The sequence below is a fragment of the Calidris pugnax genome, unplaced genomic scaffold, assembly GCF_001431845.1.
Source record: "Calidris pugnax isolate Ruff unplaced genomic scaffold, ASM143184v1 scaffold63, whole genome shotgun sequence".
Taxonomy (NCBI): domain Eukaryota; kingdom Metazoa; phylum Chordata; class Aves; order Charadriiformes; family Scolopacidae; genus Calidris; species Calidris pugnax.
Window position 1 is genome coordinate 2,292,824 of NW_015090852.1, and position 13,861 is coordinate 2,306,684.

Consider the following 13,861-nt stretch of genomic DNA (forward strand, 5'->3'; position numbering starts at 1 on the left):
TTTTTTTTTTTTTTTTTTTTTTCTTTTAGTGGGGTTGATTTCAGCCGAGCCCTAGGCTGCTCGATGGCTGAACTGCTTCCTCTCTGCCACTTCTGTAGGGGGCTGGCCCAGGTCAGCAGCCAAGGGAGGCAACGTCAGCGGGGAGATCTGGTAACAGACTGCACGTTTGTAAAAATCACGTTTGGCACACATGCTCTGGGTGGGAGAAGAAGTAGTGGGCTTAAACAATAGCAAAGCAGATGCAGTTTGAACACGAAATGAGGAGGCAAAGAAAACATGGTCATGATAGGTACAAGGTAAATGCTGGAGCAGATCGTGGGAGAGATTAGAGAAGCTGCATCTGAAAGGTTCGTGTGTGGAGCCTGCCAAAATTCTCTTTCTGGAGAAGACTTTGGCATAGATGACCATGCCCTTGTGTTAGAGAGGTGAACTCCCAGACCTCTGCAGTTCAGTTCAGCCCTATTTTTTATGATTTTTGTTGGAGATCAGGAAGAATAAAAGGGAAAGTCTGTCTTCCCTTATAAGACTAGAAGTAAATGCATAACACGGCTTAATTGAAATTACTGACTTCCCCAGATAAGCTGGATGTAACTAGATCAACAGCGATCTGGTTAATATAGAAAAATGACTTGCGATACGCAGTGACCACAGATCAGAGCACTGAGGATGGAGTGGCAAGACACCAGTAGTGAATTTCTGTGGGGAAAAGAGACCACATAGATTTGCTGCTGACACAGTAAGGATAACCTAAACAAAACCAAAATCTAGTAGTTCAGCCCTGGGATAGGAAAAGGAGGGAATGAGGAACTGGCTTTAATAGCACCACCCCTGGGGTTTGGGTTTTTTGTTGAGTTTCCTGAGCAGTTCCCTGCCGTTCTAGACCTTGGTTCAAGGTATAGACTCAGTATGGTCCCTGAAGTTGTAGAAGGAATTAAGTCATTTAAGAATATAATTATAAATACAACAGATCCATTGAGCTGAGCTGAGTGCTTTCTCCTTGAGTTCAGCTGGAAACCCGTAACATTTGAGGAACATGCTAGAGAAAAAGAGGACTATTTAAGGAGCATCTGGAGAGATGGGCTTCAGCTGCCCTTTTCCCTATTTATGCTTATTAGAGATGAAATTGAAGTGCAGCATGATTAAATTATGCATATAAAGAAGAGCTTCCACAAACAAGAAAACATAAGCAATGTGGGAAGAAACAGAACTGCAAAGAGAACGAGAGGAGCAAAACCAAACAGGATGCCAAACTGCAAAAGACATTTCAACAGCACCTAATTAAAACAGTTCACATTTGCAGCAGACAGAAGGTAAAGACATTCACTAGGAAACAGAAGAAAGGGGGAAAAACATTGAAAGGAGAGATTTAGTCAATCATAGGAGATTCTGGAAAAATAGCAAGCTTGAGCAAAGGCTGGTTGCAGAAGGCAAAATAGATTTAGAGTTGGGGGCAAGAGGGCCGTAAGACATCATTTCCATTTGTCTTACAGCAGCGCTGAGAGGCTCCAGCTGGTAATAATGGAAAAATATCATGTGCAGCAGCCCCTGCCCACAGTGCCTGCAGCCTATGGGGAGCTGGCACTACCAACGTTCTGCGCTTATCTCCATGCAGTGATTTGAATAAGATCACATAGCAACCAGTCCAGGGCTGAGAAATCAACCCCGTTCTCCCAGGTCCCACTCCAATAACTTAATCACAAGATTATCTTCCAGCTTCCTTTGTTAGTTAATGAATCTTCACCTTTTGGCTTCAGACGCAGCAGTAACAGTTGAGGCTGAAAATCCAGCATGATACCTTTGTTAGTGGGATGAACTAATAACACTTTTTCTCCTGTGACACCTTTCCAAATCTGACATGTTCACCACTGGGTTCATCTGGTTTCGGGTGTGTAGCAGAGCAGCACCAGCTTAAAAGTGGAATAATCATGACAAATGAGTCCTTAGCCATCTTTCAAAGAGATGAAAAAAAATCTTCATTTGTGTGACAAAAGTACAGAAGATGAAAAAGCAAAGAGAAGAATCTACGCTATACTTTGCCTGTCTCTGTCTAAGCAAAATAATTTTAATAATTGGTGAACGTGGCATGAGAAATAGTAAATAACATTTGAAAGAGAAAAGGCTGTCATATAGTATGTCTGAGAATGAAAAGGGGAAGGTGTTTTTCCTTCTTGTGGCAGAGCCTTCGCTTTCAGAAAGAGCTGGCTAGGTGAAAACTGCGCTTTCTTGCTAGAGAGAGGCTGATTTATGTGTACACAAGAAATCTCTCTGTTCGGAGATAAGACACCTAAGTGCTTTGTTAATGATGAATGATGGAGCGGCAGTCGGAGCTGTAGGAAGGAGCTCTTCATTAAGTAAATCAGGAGCTGTCAAAGGCCTTTGGTAACCCACCCATCTAGGTGCTGCCTGAGATCCAGCCGTCCTCTCCTCGTCCACGCTGTATGGAGATGCCATAAATCACTTGTGCAGACCATGAAGAACTACCATCAGACCAAAGGTGTGTTCTGAACAATCGCATGCTGAGCGGGGCAGGAAGATGTTTGCTTTTCTCTTTTGCCTGGATATATCTAAAATAATTAGCCCTGTGTCAGTGGATGGCAGTCAGCAGGGATGTCTTATCCCTCCTAACCCCCAGAGCAGGAGCTGGAAGTCCTACTCAGGGCAGTCCAGGCTACTTTCTTGCCTGTTTATGGTTTGGCTGTGAGGACCAAGACCCGGCAGCAGTCTTACTCCCACCCCTGACACAGAGAAACAAGCAAGTGTCACAAAGAGATAAGTGGCCCAGGTATGTGGCAGTAGTCATTGTCCCCTCCATAACATCCTTTTTACAGGGGCTATAGGAGGTGGAAGAACAGAATTCCCCCCCGGGACCGCCTCCTTCTCAGGGAAGTGACTGATGAGCCTGGCAGCCTCTGAACAAATATTTCCGATGCAGAGAATTCACTTGTCAACTTGGAGGGGCCCCGAGAGGAAATTTCCAAAGCAGATCTGTCGGAGAAAATGACACCACACAAGGAAGCCCTCCTTAGGAGGAATGTCTTCAGAAGAGGTGGTGTGTTTGAAAATAGGATGCTTCTGTGTGTTCCTGTAGATGAGTTAAAATTCAGGCAACCGTGGCTGAATTTTTAATCTGTGAGCTGTAGCAGATGAAGCACAAGGAGGCAGTGATTCATTTTTTTCACCTTCCCTGATGCTTCCTGGGTCAGTCAAACCTTTTTTTTTTTTTTCTTTTCTTTTTCCAGATCAGAAGCCTCTCTTTTGGCCTGAGATAACTCGCTGTGTTCTGCCTTACCCAGATTACAAACCAGGGACTTTTTGTGCATCTGAATGTTTGTGTAATTGCCTAACACTGTGAAACCCCATTTCAGCTGAAACCTCTTAGCTCCACTGTTAGATAAAAAGCAATTAACAGCAACCATAACCAGAAACACTTTTAGTGTGAGGACAGGCAGCAAATGGCAAATAGATATATCAACAAATCTGTTTTTTCCCTTGTACTTTGCTGTTTGCAGTCAATGGGTCATTAATTTTTATATGGGTATCGTGTACTTATAAGCAATTTGGGAATCTTGAAGTTATTACCTATGACAGCGGCTTTGATTGTGTTGGCTGCTCTGCGTTACTTATGATCCTTTGGTGTAAAAGTCACCCAAAAGGATACAGCAGTGAGAATCGCACCCCAGGGCCATCCTGGGGACCCAAAGATACCCAGGCTGCACCCTGATTGCTCCTCATACTTGCTGAAGCTCTCACATATGTTTCCTCTGATTGGGGCTGGGTTTGTAAAGCCATTTCCCCTCTGAAAGCTCATCAGCATGCACTCTTCATAGGTGTTGTTCAGCTAGCTCTTCTAAGGAGCAGTATTTTATCCTGTCAAATATGAAATTGGCTCAGGTCAGAAATTTTGTGCTGAGCTAGGCAATCTTTGTGGTTTTCACTAATTAAATCTAGGACAGATAACCAATAGATTCTTCAGCTGAACAAGAATAACTATTTTAACCTCCTTTTCCAGGTGTTTTCTGATCATTTTACATTTTCTGATTCATTACCTCAAGTTTCAAAAAAAAAAAGTGGGACAACTTGTATTTTACTCGGCAAGGGGATCGCTTTAGGTAAAGTAAGGTTTACTCTCCGTGCAAAGTCACAGAGGCACTTATTGAGTGTGTCTATGTAAAATGATGTGAATAACGTTAGCTGGATTCATGCAAGTGATGCTTTTTAATCTGAATAACAGCAGCATTTCAAAAAAGCAAATACAGAGGTGTCAAGAATATGATTGCCTGTTACCTCACTCTGCACCGGAGCAGCGCTTCGGTTATCAGTTATTTTTAAGCTCTCTCTCCTGGTTTGTTTGGCGTTAGCCTGTGTCTCCAGATAATCTATTTGCGATTACCTGCTTAGTTTTATTACATTCTGTTCCCTTCTGCACTCATTCAGGACTTCATTTGCTCCCATCTTGCAGGCAGTTTTAAATGTTAAGCTTGTTTTCCTACCAGATGGAGAATAGACGCCTCTATTTCAGGTAAGTGTTCTGTGATACCTCCCCGGTGGAAGAAGATGATATTGTGCTTGTTATACTTCAGGTCGGGAAGGCTGCTAAATGCAAATCAAACCAGACCTTTTATGCCTCATAAGTTAAAGGGGGGGGTGGGGGGTGTGTTGCTGGGATATTGGTGTGTTTTAATAGGTTGGGTGTCTTTCTGATGCAGTCAGTGGCTGTGGGCAACGCAAAGGGATTTTGGTGGAGCAGTTCAGCCTGAAAAAGCTATGATGCTGGCAAGAACCTTGCCAGTACTGCCACGGCCACCTCATGTGCATGGGACAGCACAGATTCAGCTCCCCGCCAGAGAAAGGCTCTCATGGAGTGTTTGCAGGGCTGAAGGCAAAGCTACTCTTCTGTCCTGAGTGTGCCTAGTCCCACACGACCATCTCCACTCTAAGTTTCTCTTTCCTGGGAGATGATAGACTGCAGCAGCTAAAAAATGGCCAATCTGGGCTCAATAGCTGCCTATTGGCAAAGATCTTTTGTGTCTTGACTCTTCCTGAGGATTATGACAACGAGAACTAAAAAAGGAGCCAAATGAAAAGACATTCGTACAAATGGGCAAAGACAGACATGTTGGTCACCCCAGCGGTGACCAAAACATTCAGGGCAGGGGGTTTCTCCTCTTTGAATGACGTGACCTTTGTGAAGATGGTTCCCAGCACAGTCCTGCAAGTGGGGGCACAGATCCCAGTGGGGATGGGAGAGGTATCCATTTTGGTGGCCAGGGATCATCCCTACTGATTGAGCTGCAGTCCAATAATTCATCTAATGAGAGTTTGCACACATGGGAAAGATGAGAGAGCAGGTGTTTCTGAAGTTTTTCTTTTTTTTTATTTCCCCTTGCTTCTCTTATAAAGGGTAAGTCTCTGCTGCACAAGTTTCCCGACAGCTGAATGCAAGCAGACTGCCTGTCTTATCTCCATTTGCCCCCTTCTGTGCAAACGCTTTAGTCACTTCCCTGCAAATTTAATGTTTTTTCAACTACTGACGTGCTCCTCTTCCCTACTCTGCAATTATGAACTGATGTGCTGATGTTTTCAGTAAAACGTTTTGTTTTAAAATGTGCAACATCCAAATTTACCAGGAAAAAAAAAAAAAAAAGAGAGAGAGAGAAAAAAGAGACAGCTCCCTCCCCAAATTCTCTCTGATGCTAATTATAGACATCTCAGCCTCTCCAGCAGAAGCGTCAGTCAACAGAGGGTTCAGCTCTTTTCAGAGGCTGAAGCTTTGGAAAAAATGTACTGAGGATGGTGCATCCAACTGGGAGATAACGGCAGGTACGTGCCAGAGGTGAGCTCTGAGAGTTTGGAAATGCAAACAGACTTCAGGGTCTGCCAGTCCCCTTCCTCCCCCGGCACCTCAAACATTGCATTCTTGGTTGCTCTTCATTTTTAAATCCTCTACCAGTATGCTGTCAGGACACGTGTTGTTCTCACAGAGTTGGCAGTAGGAGTTTGGGGGGTTTTTTCCAGCTCAATTTCGAGAAGGGTAACAAATATTCTGGGTTTGCTCTGAAATTGTTGTGGGAGGAGTTCCTGGACTGTACATCACGGTTACTCCTGCAATGAAGGTAAAGCTCTTCTGTCAGAGTCTCAGCCTGGTGGTGTTTCTGGCTGTTAGGGTGAAACCCCAGACCCTGTCCCCATCGCAGCAGGGGGCTAGAATACATTTGCGAAGTCATTCCAGTGCTATTTTTTCATTAGGGAATCTTATTTACATACCGCATCCTCTTCTTGCACAAGAAAGCTGGGAGCATTTTTCTTTTTTTTTTTTTTTCTCTTCTAACTGCATCCTCTTCTTGCACAAGAAAGCTGGAAGCATTTTTCTTTTTTTTTTTTTCTCTTCTAATGCATTTTAGAGGCGATTTGACATTTTCTAATGGCTCTCAGGTATGTGTAATTCAGCCTGTTCCCTGTCTGCGTTTTCCAAAATAACGTTGGGAAATTTATTTGAGTTCCTGCTTTTTTTGGACAATCATTACTCTCACTTTTTTCCAGGTTGACCTATAAATGTCCATATGCTGCAGGATATTTCCAGTAGGTGTAGGTTCCTTTGGAGACGGTCTTGTGTGGGAGACAATATGACAGCTCATCTGCATAGCACAGGCATCATACCCCTGACTTGATTTAGCAGAGAGTCCTGGCTCTGGAGGCTTCTCCCGTTGTAGCCCGTATATTTAGGGGATTGCTCACACACGCTCTCTCGTGCCGGCATTTCTCCCTTGTCCATGGGCTGCTTTGGGGATAAATCACGGCGTGGGGGGGCATGGCCTCTGCTCTCGGAGCTCCACGCTGCACCCAGACATCCTGCGTCGTTCAAAACGAAAATAAATCGGTGTTAACGTACAGCCGGAAGATTTGATGTGAAAAACCTTTGTGTTGATGTGCATGACAGCAGTGATGAGGGCTGTACTGATAAACTGGTGGAACTGATGTTCCCAGGAGAGTGTTCAGCCTTCCACATGCCGTGACTTTTGATTAGGAACGAGTTGTTCCCTGGAATTGTTGAACTTACGGAAGGCTCTTGCAAGGGGAGGGGGTTGGAGAAGTCTGGAGAAGCTGGGATGCAGGTTGTCAGCATAAAAGAGGGATGAGGCACAGGAACAGGATCTGTGTCACACCACACCTCAGCATCCCTTACTCTGTTACAGTTGCATGTCAATGATTTTCACCCGGCAGCTAAGGAATTTGTGGGAATTTAAGTGTTTATTTTAAAGACCTCCAGCAGAGAAATATCCTTCCCATCTCACAGGTGTGTTTCAGGATTGAGAGGTTGGGTTCGACCACACAACGGAGATAGGACACTTTATTCGTTTTGGGGTCCTTTATGCTCTGACAAGGTGTTTTCAATGGCTCAGGACCCTACAGAACAGTCTGCTCCACCTGTGAGTGCGGTGGTGCCATCTCCTGTTGGTTTTTTTCTTGTGTCTGGCGAGGTCCCTGTGAGCAGAGGCTGCTCTCTGGCTTCCTCAGCCCCATGGAGGGATGTAGCCTGGGCTCGCCGGCTGTGCCAGGACGGGGGACATCACTGCCACATGGAGCTGTGACAGGCGACTGATGCCCGTCAGGCATACTGGGGGAGCAGTAAGTGTGCTGGTATCTTTTGCCATCAGGTTTTCGGGGCCTGTGTACAGGGTGTCAATGTGGGGGTTGCCCTGGGTGTCAGTCAGGCTGTAGCTGTGGAAAGGTGACCCTGTCTCCAGATGGGTCAGCCACGCTGAGGGGCTGTAGCAGGAGCTGGGCTCTGGCTGTCAGTCCTGCTTGAAGAGGTGACAAGGGCTGGTCCCCGAGTGTCAGTGGGTGGTTGTGTCAGCCTCCTGGGAGGGTGATGGGTCAGGGGACAGAGGTGGTCTCACAGCGTGTCACTCATGTCAGGGGTTGGAGCAGGCGTCGGTCCCTGGCTGTGTCAGTCACACAGGTGTGTGTGACAGCGGGGCAGTCTCCGAGTCTCAGTCACACTAAGAGAGTGACGAGGCTGGTCCCAGCCGGTGTCAGTCACACCGGGGGTGTGACAGGGGTGGTCCTTGCTCAGTGTCAGTCACACTGGGGGTGTGACGGGGGCGGTCCTTGCCTGTTGTCAGTCACACTGGGGGTGTGACAGGGGCGGTCCTTGCCTGGTGTCAGTCACACTGGGGGTGTGACGGGGGTGGCCCTTCCCCGGTGTCAGTCACACTGGGGGTGTGACAGGGGCGGTCCCTGCCAGCATCAGTCACACCGGGGGTGTGACAGCAGCGGGTCCCCTGCCTGTGTCAGTCCTACCGAGGGTGTGACAGCAGCTGGTCTCCAGATGTCAGTCACACTGGGGGGTGTGATGGGGGCTGATGTCTGGCTGTATCAGTCAAACTGTGGGACTGCCACGGCCTGGTGTCTGGATGTCAGTCACTCTGGGGGAGGGACAGGGGCTGATCCACGACTGTGTCGCTCCCTCTGAGAGGGGCCAGCCTCTGGCGGTGTCAGTCACACTGGAGGTGTGACAGGGGAGGACCCTGGCGGTGTCAGTCACACTGGAGGTGTGACAGGGGAGGTCCCCTGTGACATGGGAGGTGTGACAGTAGTTTGTCACTCACACAAAGGGGAGCTGGCCTCACCGGAGGCGTGACAGGGGCCAGTCTCCAGCTATGAAAGTCCCGCCGGGGGTGTGACAGGGGCCGGTCTCCGAGTGTCAGCCCCGTGAGGGTGTGACAGGGCCCGGTATGGCGGGGACCGACCTCCCGGGGCTTTGAGGCGGAGGAGGGGGCGGGCCTCAGTCCCTCGTGCGCCGGGCCGCCAGTGGGGCTGCGGTCGCTGATTGGTGGATGGAGCTGTCCGTCAGGCCGAGGAGAGGGTTTGTTTACCCCTCCTTACAGAGGGCCCCGCCGCAAGATGGCGGCCGGGTTGGGGACGCTGGTGGCCTCGCCCGGGGTGGCTGCCCCTCCGCCCGCGGGGCCGGGGCCGCCGGAGGGCAGCGAATGGCCCCGCCGCCCTGGGTGAGGGAGTGCCGACGGTGGGAGCTGCTGCGGGGACGGCCAGGTCAAGCCAGGCCAGGTCGCGGACAGTGTGAGCTTCATCGGCCTCCTCCCCGGGGGAGAGGGCTGGGAAGCTCCCTTCGCGTGGTTTTGGGATGGCTCCAGTGAAGCGCCGTGTTTTAGGCAAGAGCTGCTCGCTCACTTTGCTTTTTAGTTTAAAAAAAAAGGAGCTCCCGGGAAGTGTATCTTATTCTGGTGCACCGCTAGAAGTGTCTCGCGCCTCAGCAGGTACTCCAGTGAAATTCCTTTATGCTGAATGGCTATTTGAAAAGATTATCAAATGCTTTTCTGAGTCAACCCGTTAACCCAAGAGTTACAAGAAGAAACAAATAAGTGCAGATCAAGGGTATTGAGAGAACCATTTAGCAGGTAGAGATTTCTCATTTAACTCCTTACCAAGCTCGTGTACCCATTTTGTGGGTTTTCAAAACTAAGCGTGTATAAGGTACGTTTGCAAATAACAGATACATCTCCTCTAAGGCCATGGCCTGAGATAGCAAAAAGCCATAGGGTATGAGTGTTCTTGCACCTTCAGTCCTGCAAGGTCCAGAAGGGTCAAGCTGTTGTTTTTGCAGACTCCTTTACAGTCTGGTGTGTCCAGCAACTGAACTGAGCTGTCAACAGCTGGGCTGGGGATGTTGGCAAAGTCAGGCAATAGTTTTGCACAGAAATTTGCTGATAGTCTAGGTCAATATGTGCAAAGGAAAATGCAGGTTTGAGAAACCAAGCCAGAAAGCAAGTTATTACTTGACAAGCATTGACTTGACTATTGACTAGTCTGCTTTTTGCAGTCTGTGCTTAGTTTCTTCCTGTTAATTGTTCCATGTTCTTTAAAGCTTGACTCTAGATTTTGTATGTTTGACTTTTGCTGTAGTTAGGACTTGTTTTCTCAATGTGCTTGTTTCTTCTTGTGTGTGAGATGCCAGTTGACCGGCACCCAAAGACCTAGAAGATCCTGGCAAGCTTTACAGGAAAAAAAAAGCATGTTATGATAACAGGCTGGAGCTGGCTAGAGATGGTGGAACAATTCCTTGCTCCAGGTGATCTGAGAGAGGACAGCATCAGATATCATGAACCTTCTTTCAATCACACTCTGAGCAGGGGACTAATGGAGTGTTGGCTGCTTGCTCTCTCTGTGGCTGTAAGCACATTGCATGGGGTGTAATCAGCTTTGGTAGGAGAACACTTGCTGTTGGGTGCTCTGAGTGTGTTCTTAAAAAATTCAGTATCTCTAACAATAAATGGCTTATTGCTAGTCTTTCACCAGAGTTCAGCGTGCTGAAAGTAGCCTATCTTTCCACTGGGGAGTTACAAATTCAAGCTTCAGCCAAATACCAGTTAAGTCTCTCTGAATTTAGCTCCTACTTAGAGGAAAACTTGGTGTGTGTGTGTTTGTTTTCTGCAGAACAGTCTGAAGGTCTCAGATGTTTAAAGTGTTTATGGCAGTCCTAAAACAAAATAGCCAGGTGTCAGGGGAGAAACCTATCTGGCCATTAAAAATTCAAATTGAGTGGGATATGATTTTAAACGCTTCATAAAATATATTAAGGTCCCATTGTGACAGCAAGCAAGTTTGTACTGTATAATGAATTTTAATGGAAACATGGGAGTGTGGAGTCTAATATTTAAAAAACAAAACAAACTTATTTAAATTATTCCAAAGCAGATCTAACTGACAAATAGGTTACAGATACTCATCTGTCCTGACAGATTCTTCACATTTAAACCACATAAAAGTGAGCTAAGACAAATAAAAAGAAGGATTTTGGATCCGTACACGTGTTTTGAAAATATAAACATAGGATGGGTACAGAGCACCAATAATGTAATTTTAATAGGAATGATATATTCTAAAGAGATAGGAGTTTCATTTATTTTTCTGCTTCCTTCTCCTTGAGGATTACAGGTTATTTTTTGTGTGTCGCGGAATAATTCATCAAGGCTGATAGGAAAGGCTTAGAATGCAGAAACTATGTGCTTATAAGTGCAACACATAAAATATAAGGCAGAGTACATTTTAAATACCTCAGTATTAGAAGAAAAATTCAAATATGTGAAACTTGATAGAGCCACATATATTTGTTGGAAGACCGTACTGGACTGAAGACTGGTGTGAGACAAGACCTCCAATTTTCATTTTTTATTTAAGGTAAAAGGGAGACATTAGTAGAGTGGCCTGTTCTTCATTACTGAAAGCAAGAGGTTAGTTTTGGGACTGTGCTCATGAATTTTATGAGTGTGTTGATGCTTTTTTCGGTCTAAGTGTTGGGGTGTGTACGTGCTGGTTTTATTACTTTGCCGTAGAAGCCCTCTTCTGTCTCATCACGACCCAACAACAGAAGACACAGTGCACTGAGAAGAGTTGCCCTGGGTCCTTGATCTAATCCCTGAGACATTATTTGGAGTGTTCTGCATTATTTATTACTGCTAAAGTATTTTCAATTAAACCGACATCTTAAATTCTAACTTTGCCTGGCAGATAATTAAATTCTTGTCTCTTTTCTAAGGAAGCTGAGGTGAAAGAAACCAACCATGAGAGATCACAGGAACTTTTACTGCCTGTTCCCACAATTACTAGCAAGTAAGCACTATATGGTACCATAGCATGCAGGTGGACTTGGTTTCTGTTAATGGCAGTTGTCACACAGGTGAGGAACACTCAGGTGATTCCAGATAAACCTCAGAAAAGGTGGGCTGCAAAGCCAGCCTGCAGCTCACGACCTTCTAGTCCTGAGTGCATCCTGCCAGACCTTTGTCCGACAAGAAATCCATATAGAATTGGAGTGTGAAAGAAACCTTTGAGACCTACTACCAGAAGTGTAATTCAACCAATCCACCAACTCTGACCTGCAGTGTCAAGAATACTTTTCTTCCAAACACTCTGAGGAACCTCAAGAAGCGGTAAGTGGGGATGATGAAAGCATTGTTTTACGGGTGCTTTTTGAGGAGGATCTAGAGCATCTGGAGATGCCTTGATCATTTCCTCCATGATCCGTATGAGGAAGACCATTGTTTGCTGGCATTGTACCATTTCTTGGCAGCTGCGAAGAGGAAATGCTGCCATTCTGTCAGGTTGAAGTCAAAAGAGATGTGCAGTTGTTGGATATGATCAGGACCAGCTGGACTCACCTGGGCATCTACGCTTGTAAGACTGACATGTGAAACTAGAACTTTTGTGCGCAGGTGGTTTCTTAAGTTAGGGTGGGTTTGTCTATATTGTCACCACCATCTGATGCTGGTTTTGCAGAAGTGCCACCGTGAGGCTGCACGGCCCACTTGGCCAGAAGGATTCATCCATCTCTTCTCTCCATATGCCCTCTCACAATCATCTGCACCCTGTGCAAACATGCTCGGCTGTGAAGATAATGGTGCTGTGTGTGCTTGTATATTACTATTTTTCCTTAAGAGTACTGATGGATGAGGGGAGGGTTGCATGCTCCTCTTCCATAAGAGACATGGGAGGGGTACATGGTTCTGTGCATCTTGGTTTGAGGTGGAAGAAAGCCGCTAGGCTGCCCAGACATCTGAGAATTCTAAGTTCAGAAAAGTGATAATAAAAATAATGCAAATCTGAAGGTTTTTTTTACTGGTCTGTGAGAGTTGGAAACGATGGTTCTTTCTCTGCAAGGCTCACTGTGCTCAGCAGCTTGTGGGTTTCTCATGGATTCAAGGACTGTCATTAAAAGATTGCTGCTCGTTTATTTTTTAACTGCCTTATCTGAAGAAACTGAGCTGCCGCTTACTGTGCTCTCAGAAGTGGCTGCTTTTCCGTGTGAAAGGAGTAGGTACGTTTCTTTTCCTCACCCTCAGCTCCCAGCAGAGTAGTTTCTGGTTTCCTGTTTATTTTTAGAGTCTGTGAGATCACAGAAATGTAGAACTTGGAGCATTCTTATATACCCTGTTTGCGTGCTGGGGACGTACCCTCTTGTTCATTTTTAATTTCAGTTCTGGGTTCACAGTTAATTGTAGAAGCCCATCTCCAAGATCTGTAGGAGAAAGACAGGAAGATAGCGGTCCAGAGTGACCACAGTGCTAAAAGCAGGAGTAATCTTGGCGAGATGATATGAGGAGATGACCTCCAACTGGAGGGAGGGCAGAATGGGTCAGTAGGATAATGGGGGGACAAGTGCAGAGCACTGAGGGGACAGGGTAAGGGACCACTGGCTGTAGTTGAACTTTTGGGAGGTTCCTGATGGGGACTGGGCTTGGGGTGGCTCCTGCTGAAGTGGGAATGTAATGTGCTGACGGGGAGCATGAACAGGAGGGAAGGCTGCGGAGCCATGGAGGAATGGGAGGTCTTCCAGAAATGGCAGCGGAGAAATGGTGGAAATTTCTGCTCCAAATTGCTGTTGGGGTTGTTCAGCCTGGAGAAGAGAAGGCTCTGGGGAGACCTTGTAGCAGCCTTCCAATACCTAAAGGGGGGCCTACAGGAGAGATGGGGGGGTCCTCTTTATGAGGAGTGGAGCGGTAGGATGAGGGGTAATGGTTTTAAACTGAAAGAGGGGAGATTTAGACTAGATATTAGGAAGAAATTCTTTAGTGTGAGGGTGGTGAGGCACTGGAACAGGTTGTCCAGAGAAGCTGTGGATGCCCCATCCCTGGAGGTGTTCAAGGCCAGGCTGGATGGGGCTTTGAGCAACCTGCTCTGGTGGGAGGTATCCCTGCTCATGGAACTCGGTGGTCTTTAGGGTCCCTTCCAATCCAAACCATTCTGTGATTGTATGAAGGGCACCCGCTCGCTTTAAGCCAGGGCTTGACCCACCTGGCCGTTCCTCCGGGCGTCGGGATGGATGGAGGGGGGGGTCCTACCCCGA